Here is a 7,632-nt window from a genome sequence, read left to right as displayed (position 1 = left end):
GATGGCACCTTACTGTGGTTCTTCCCTCCCCCAAACATTTTAATCACTTGGCTCCAAAATTTGGGCCAAACTTCTCGGGAATCTCTGAGATATTTCCCTGACAGAGAACTCCAAGAAAGAATGCTTGAAATCAAGCCATTTGGTGCATTATTTTCTTGTATTCTTCCAGGAAAATATCATAGAAGAGCTTTACATTATAATATCTTAGATGAGCCCCCAAATTGTTATAAATGGCTCATGAATACTTAGTCTAGAGTGATTAAAATGGCTTTTTTGTTGAGACAGCTTAATAAATGGCACACCTCTCTCAAGGGGAGAGGGGTAGAAATCCCAAAATGCTAGGTGTTATATGCACTTTGAGAGACTTTGTCCCTGCCCCTTCATGCCAGTCATTGGCTTGGGTCACAAATCTAATTGACACATTCACCTCCATACATTTTCCCCACTCTGCTCATTATACTAATGAAAAAGAACAGCTACCTCCTTGACCAGGTACAAAGGACAAAACACAGATGCCTATTCAACCCCTGCAAAATAATTTCATCTTTTCCCTTTGTCTTAACTGTCTTCTTCTTGAAAACAGGTTGGCATCTCTTGAGTTTCCACAAAGACTAGACATTCTAGCTTTTGCAATGTATTATCCTCACAGATATCTGTGAGCTCTGACAATACCCTTCACACCCTTGTGAAAGCAAAACATTTGATTCTTTCCCACAGTGGATCTCCATGGGCACATGACACAGAGAGCCAGGCCCCAGGAGATAAGCACATAATGGGGCACAGTGCAAAGAGAATGATCGTTTCCAAAATGCCAATATCAATCATAAACCATGATTTTTTCCTCATTACTCTTATAGTTGTAAATGAGGTCATTCTAATTCCTCAAGATCAGTTCAATTATGACTTTAGTTAGTCCAACAGAGACCTGAATATTCATGGTTGGCTAGTTTTTACAAAGAAAGAAATTTAGGGAAAAAATATATATACATATAAATGTGCATGTATACATACACACACACACATATGCACATTTATATAGGCCATGACAAGAGACTAAAGGACATATGATCCCTTGGGAGACTTTGTTAATAAAGATATTCCCAAAAGGGCAGTGTATATAGGCTCTTTGTCCACTAGGCTCGGAGCTTCCAGAATCAAAATTATAATATCATTCACCCTTTGATATAGAAGAACTATCCCCCCTTAGAAGAGGCATAATTTGTTGGTAGCACTACATTTTGACTGAGTAAATTAAAGATCAGGGTAACTGGTAGCCTACCCTCCTTGATGGAAGTCTGATTCTTTATTCTTTCTTTTTTTCCATCTATTTACAATTCTTGTCATTTCTCCCCCTAAACAGCATCTTTTGTATATACTCCCTTCTGCTCAGTTACACAGCCACCACTTTAATGCAGGCTTTCCTCACCTCTTACCTAAAGTCTTTGATACTATCCCCTTCTATTGTCTTCATGAGGGCTGGCCATAGGACTTATTGCAAAATTGATCCTTATAATTCCCAGAGAAATACATGATATACAATTCAAAATGAGAGTCCCTAAGGCTCTCTCCAAAGAGAGAGAAGCACATGAGTCACAATTCTGTGCTTCTCATAACTGCATTTCCAGGAGAAGGATTTTGAAGGTAACAAAGCATTTCAAACCTAGCAAGTCTACAACAAAAGTCATTATTTTATTCTTTAAATTCAGTTCAGATCTTCTGAACTACTCTATAGTTTTTTTGAAATTTAAGATTTTTATTTAAAGTTTTAAGTTCCAATTCTATCTATCTTCCTTCTCCTCCCTCTTAGACATAAACAATCAGATATAGATTCTTACACAATCTATTACATGTGTAATTATGGACACTATTTCCATAAAAGTCATTTTGTATAAGAAGACTTGAATAAAAAAAGTAAAAATGAAAGAAAGTGAAAAATACTGTGCTTCAGGCTATATTCAGTCAAAATCAGTTCTTTCTCTGGAGACAGATAGTATACTTCATCATTAGTCCTTTGGGATTGTCTTGGATCATTGTATTTCTGAGAAGAGCTAAATCATTCAGTTCTTCATTATTAAGTATTGCTGTTACTATGTAAAATGTTCTCCTACTTCTGCTCTCTTCTCTATACATCAGCTCTTGTAAGTCTTTCCAATTCTTTCTAAAATATCTTGTCATTTCTTATGGGACAATAGCATTTCATTACAATCACATACCATGACTTGTTTAGCCATTCCCCAAATGATAATAATCCCTTTTATTTTTAATTCTAAAGCCATCACAGAGTAGTTTATATGAATTTTGCCTTATTTTGCATGTCTTTGGTTCTATTACTATTAAGGGCACTAGCATTCAGAATCATACATTCAGCACCATCCCTGAATCTTCACTATCTTTTAACATACACATCTTATCTGCTAGAAAATCTTGTCAGTCCTACTTTCATCTCCTGTAGGCATTCTACTTTCTCTCTAATCATATAGCCAGTACCCCAGGTCAAGTATTTATCACCTCTTACCCAGATTAATACCATAGCCTTCTAATTAATTTCCCTGCTTCAGATCTCTCTACATTCTGTTCACCTGCAGAATGGAGAAGGCAGTTCACTGGATGACTTCAGTGGAGGACATGTGAGAGATGGCAATGAGAATGAAATTTTCATAATCAAAAAAAAAGAGGGAGTTGAATTCTAAGGCCCACAAATCAAACCAAAAATAAACCCTGATTATAACATCTGCTTTCTGTTAAGAACTGGAGATATAAAGATAAAACTCAGAAAGTTTTTGACTACAAGAGGTTTACAATTTATCTTGGAAAGCATAATACAATATTAACATAGTATATGTAAAAATCAATACAAATAATTTGTGGGGCAGCATACTAACAGCTTGAGTGATAAATAGAGTTATGTAGAAGGTAATGCAAATTTAACCTTGAAGGAAATTTGGGATTCTAAGAAGCATTGGAGAGGAGGGAGTGTTTTTCAGTCATAGAAAGAGCAAAGGTGGAAAGTGTTGTGTTATGTATAGTTAGACTATAACCTAGAACTCCTGGAGGAGAGTATATGAAATAAGGCTGGAAAGGTTGGTTGGGCTCAGATTTTGAAAAGCTTTAAATGGCAAAGGAATTTATATTTGATCTTTGTGCTTCTAGGGAGCTATTAGAATTTAATGACAAGGGAAATGACATAGTTATAGCAGTTGCATAGGGGATAAATCGGAGAATGATGAAATTTGAAGGAGGAAAAGCAACCAGGTTACTTTAAAAGCCAGACAGACTGTGAAAAAGAATTTATTTAGCAGCTACTATGGTGTCACACATTCTGCTCAGCTTTGGGGATACAAAGAAAGGCAAAAACTCCCAAGAACTCTCAATGGGCACAACCTGCAAATAACTATGTTTGAATGAACAAATAATCTATAAGCAAAATAAAGGGGAGGTAATCAATAGAAGGTTGGCACTAGCATTGAGGAGGATGGAGAAAGACTTCTTCTAGAAAGCAACATTTTAGCTGTGACTTGGAGGAAACCAGGGAAGCCAGGAGTGAATTGAAGGCATGGGGAATAACCAATGAAAATGACCACAGTAAGAAAAATAAAGTGATTTGGCTCAGGAACAGCAAGTAGATTAGAAAATATGTAGAATGAGTGGCAATAAGGTGTAAAATGACTGGGGATAGGGAATGGGGCAGATTATGAAAGGCATTGAACAAGAGAAGATTTGACATTTGATCCAGGTTCAAATAGGGGTTGATATAGATTTATTTAGGAAAATCATTTTGACAGTAAATGAAAGAGGAACTGGAGTGGGGAGAGACAAACCAAAAATCCTCTTGTAATAATTTAGGCAAGATTTGGTGAGAGTCACTGCAAGGTGTTGGCAGAGTCTGAAGTCATCAGGAAGGAGGACACTCTATAACGACTGGATAGGAAGGAAAACCAATGTCACAAAAACCCAACGAAAAATTAGTATATGGGAGAAGAGAAGGGTCAACAGGATACAGTGCTTTAAAGAGGTTTAAAAAAAGAACTGAGAAAAAGGTTTTTTGATTTGACAACTAAGAGATCACTGATAACTTTGGAGAGAACAGTTTCAGTTGAGTGATAGAGTCAGGAAGGACAATCGCAAAGGCTTGAAAATTGAGATAAAGAAAATTAAATTGTTGAAAGATTTTTCTAGGAATTTGGCTGAAAGAAGAGGAGAGGTATAAGATGAGAGAGAGAGAGAGAGAGAGAAGAGAAGATTCCTAAAGTTGTAGAAAAATAAGGGTGCTTATAGGCAGTAGAGAAGGAACCAGAGTTTAGAAGAGACTGGAAATTTGAGAGACAGAGAGGATGCTTGTTGGGGCAATCTTGAGGGAACAATGGAAAAAGATAGGACAAAGGGGTCATATAAGTTGTACTTATTGAGAAGAATGGCCTTCTTATCATAAGAAAGTGACTTGAAAGAGTAGAGGATGATCAATTTGACCCAGGTCTGAATAGTCGAAAAAGATCCTAGCATCTGGACATGCAGATCAGAGGTTGTGGTACATGGGCTCTCAGTTGGGACTGCTTCAATGTCTTCTATAGGCTGGGAAGGGCTGGGATCATCAGGAACAAATGGTACTATTTGGGGCTTAACTCCGAAAAAGCTTTATTCTTTTCATCTCTCTTGTTCCTTCAGTGTCTTCTTTGGCTTAAGGAAAAAAAGAGAAGAAAATTCAGAAAATTAAAAGATTTTATCCATGACCATGCTACCTACTACATCTAACTCTGTCCCATAGCCCAATCAAATTCTTATCCTTTTTCTTTCAACCTGATCATCTTTCCTAGCTTGATTCTCTTCCTTTTTCTTCTTCTATATCAAAGGACTAGGCAAGATTCACAGATCCAGGGAAAGAATGGCACAATAAGAGAAAGTCCATCATTCTATGTTCAATGAATAGCCCATCCCCTTTCCTAGAAACATTTATATTCCCCTCTTACTTTTAGATCTCAAGTCCAATTTTGTCACATGTAGCCCCCGTTATATTTCCCTTTCTACTGGACTTCTTGGACTCAAGCTATCTTGTTTTAGATTTTTTGAAGACTTTTCCTGCATTATCTTCAGGATGATCCTAGGATTTGTGCTTTAAAACCATGGGGATATTTTATGCTGCTTGAGAGCCTTGAACAAATTTTTGAGGTCGGTAAAGGGATTTAGAATTGAGATCCTCCCATAAGCCCCTACTCACCGGGGATACCACTTCCGCAAAACAATAAACAAGCCGAAAAATACCAGGCCCTTAAACAGGATGAGGCCATAAAATACAAGAACAATGGAAGGGTTTGCAGTCCTGGGTAGAAAAAAAAAACAGATAAGGTGAGATCCAACCCCATTTATTGCAGTGCTGGAGTTGTAATCTTGTTCTGTATAAGCATTAAATGACCATAAAATATTGTAAGGGATTCTTGGTTTCTGGGAAAATCAATTATTCAGTCAACTAGCAATTCTAAAGGGCTAATTTATTAAAGGACTTCTATGTAAAAGGAGCTGACTGCTCTGACTCTTCCAGGGAGGACAAAAATAACTTTAGAGAAAATAGAATAAAGGGAAGTTCATACTTAGCAAGAAGGCAGAGAATATTTAGTGTAAGGAAAAAACATGTCACTGATCAGGAAAAAATATTCCTAGGAAAGCCAGGGGGTAGAGAACAGAAAACCAGTAAATAGAAGTTCCCATGAACATACCCAATGAGCTGATCCATGGTCATCTTTTGCCTGAATCTCTTGACTCTGGAATTGATCCAGGAGGAAGTCACAGAGGATTCATATGAAGAAAAGTGGGCCACGCCCTCTGAAGTGCAACACTCTCAGTCAATCCTTTGCTAACCTGTTTCAAAATCCTTTTATGACCTGACATCCAAAGTGATGAATTTGATGACATCACCAGGGTTGCAGGGTCTTCCAGGTCAAATATATTTTTCTTCTTTCCTAAATGAGGCTATCTTGAGGAATGATTGTATTTGTTCCAGAATGAACTTCCCTAAGTAGAGGTGCCTTTTTTTCTTCTGCAGAATATTTTGAACAGTCTCTAAATAGATGTGTAGCCTTGGGAAAGCCATGTAACTTGTAAGCCATGTAACTTCAGTATCAGAAATTCTCTGAACTGTATTCAGAAATTAGCATATTAGTAGGTGGAGGTCCCATATGAAATAAGCTTCATAAATAGGAGGAATAACAGTATAAGAATCCCTACATAAACTATAGTTAGGTGGGACATTACTCTTCAAATAGTTCTCCTTCAACCCAAAGAACTAAAAAGCAAACAAAACCAACAGTATTCCTGATTAAACAGCTAGTTATTAGACCCAACACTGATCCAGCCCCTTTTTTACAATTATTTTATTCGGCCATCTTTATCTGCCAGTTTGACTAATGTTTCCTGAATCCCAAATTATCAAATGTTTAGTCCCTCAATATTCTGGGAACTTGGCTGATTGTCTCAGTTACTCAATCAATAAACATTTACTAAGCATTTACTAGTACTGGTCATCGTGATAAACACTAAGGATACAAGGAGAAAGCCAAAAGAGTTCTTAACCTCAAATACCTTATATTGTAATGAGATACATATATAACAGGGAAAGGAATTAATAGCTGTAAAGACCTAGAAAGATCTTTTGAAATGAGTCCTGAAAGAAGCTACAGATTCTATAATGCAGCAGTGAGGAGAGAGAACATTGAGGGCAGCCAGAATAAAATCACACCAACAGGGAATGGGACACTGTATTTGAAGTATAAACACGTAGCTCAGTTCCAATGAATTGTAAAGTATGAGGAAAGGAACAGTGTGCAAGAGGGCTGCACTCTCTACCATTAACTCTACCTAGATTCTCAGGGTGCAACTTCCAAAACCAAACTGTGAAAACTTAATCTGTCTGATAACTAAAAATACTATGATAAAGACTCTTCCTGATTGGACTAGACACTTAGAAACTCAGGCATTGACAGACTTCAGTCCAGAATGCTATGCAAGGGGTAAAGTGAAACTTTGGAAAGTGAAGAAGGGCAGCTGTTTTGGAAAGATGGCCCAGAGAGATGAGGGAGAAAAAGGAGAGGAGGGGTGAGGGTGGGGGGGGTACAGTGAAGCCTGTTCTGCAAAGCATTTGCTATCTTTTCTCAGTCCCACTACCTCTACCTGGGCTGCATCTCAAAAAAGTGTAACACTAGTCTCTCTTCTTCCATGATTTTATTGTATGCTTCAGGAAGATATTTCCTTACTCTGGAATTCAATTTCTTCATTTACCTGGAGAGCTTGGGTTCAACTCCTCTCTAAAGTTGATAATATTTCTAAGATTCATTTCTGTTTAACAGTCTATGAATCAGAGCCCCAGTGGCACAATCAGTTAGCACATGGGACTTATACAGTCTATGAATCTGTTAACAATTAGGGAGATGAAGAAGGTAGCACCTCTCCATTGAAGAACCAAACTCCTCCTTCTCTCTCCTGACTCCAGCACAAAGTTCTATTTTCACAGAGTAGAAGAGACAAACAGGGCCCCAGTCTGGTAAAGATCTCTCTCATCAGTTCCTGTAAAATATAGGAGAAACTGTATATTTGATTGTTTATGTGATTCTGTGTGTTTTGTGTGTGTGTGTGTGTGTGTGTGTG

General features: G+C 37.5%; 1 long non-coding RNA gene across 2 annotated transcripts; it reads right to left on the bottom strand.

Annotated features, from left to right (window-relative positions):
• Positions 1-2,872: 2,872 nt before the first annotated feature.
• On the bottom strand, positions 2,873-6,200 carry LOC141489591 (uncharacterized). 2 transcript variants are annotated; one of them, XR_012468946.1, is made up of 4 exons: positions 5,709-6,200; positions 5,213-5,314; positions 4,400-4,674; positions 2,873-3,918 (listed from the first exon to the last, which is right to left on the bottom strand). It is a non-coding gene; the product is annotated as an uncharacterized LOC141489591 (long non-coding RNA). The 2 variants fall into 2 exon arrangements; XR_012468945.1 differs by having other exon boundaries at positions 2,873-4,674; positions 5,709-5,873.
• Between the last annotated feature and the right edge of the window lie 1,432 nt (positions 6,201-7,632).

The sequence above is a fragment of the Macrotis lagotis genome, chromosome 5 (assembly GCF_037893015.1).
Source record: "Macrotis lagotis isolate mMagLag1 chromosome 5, bilby.v1.9.chrom.fasta, whole genome shotgun sequence".
Lineage (NCBI taxonomy): Eukaryota > Metazoa > Chordata > Mammalia > Peramelemorphia > Peramelidae > Macrotis > Macrotis lagotis.
Note: the sequence above shows the minus strand (reverse complement) of the source record. Positions and strands in the feature narration are given on the sequence as shown.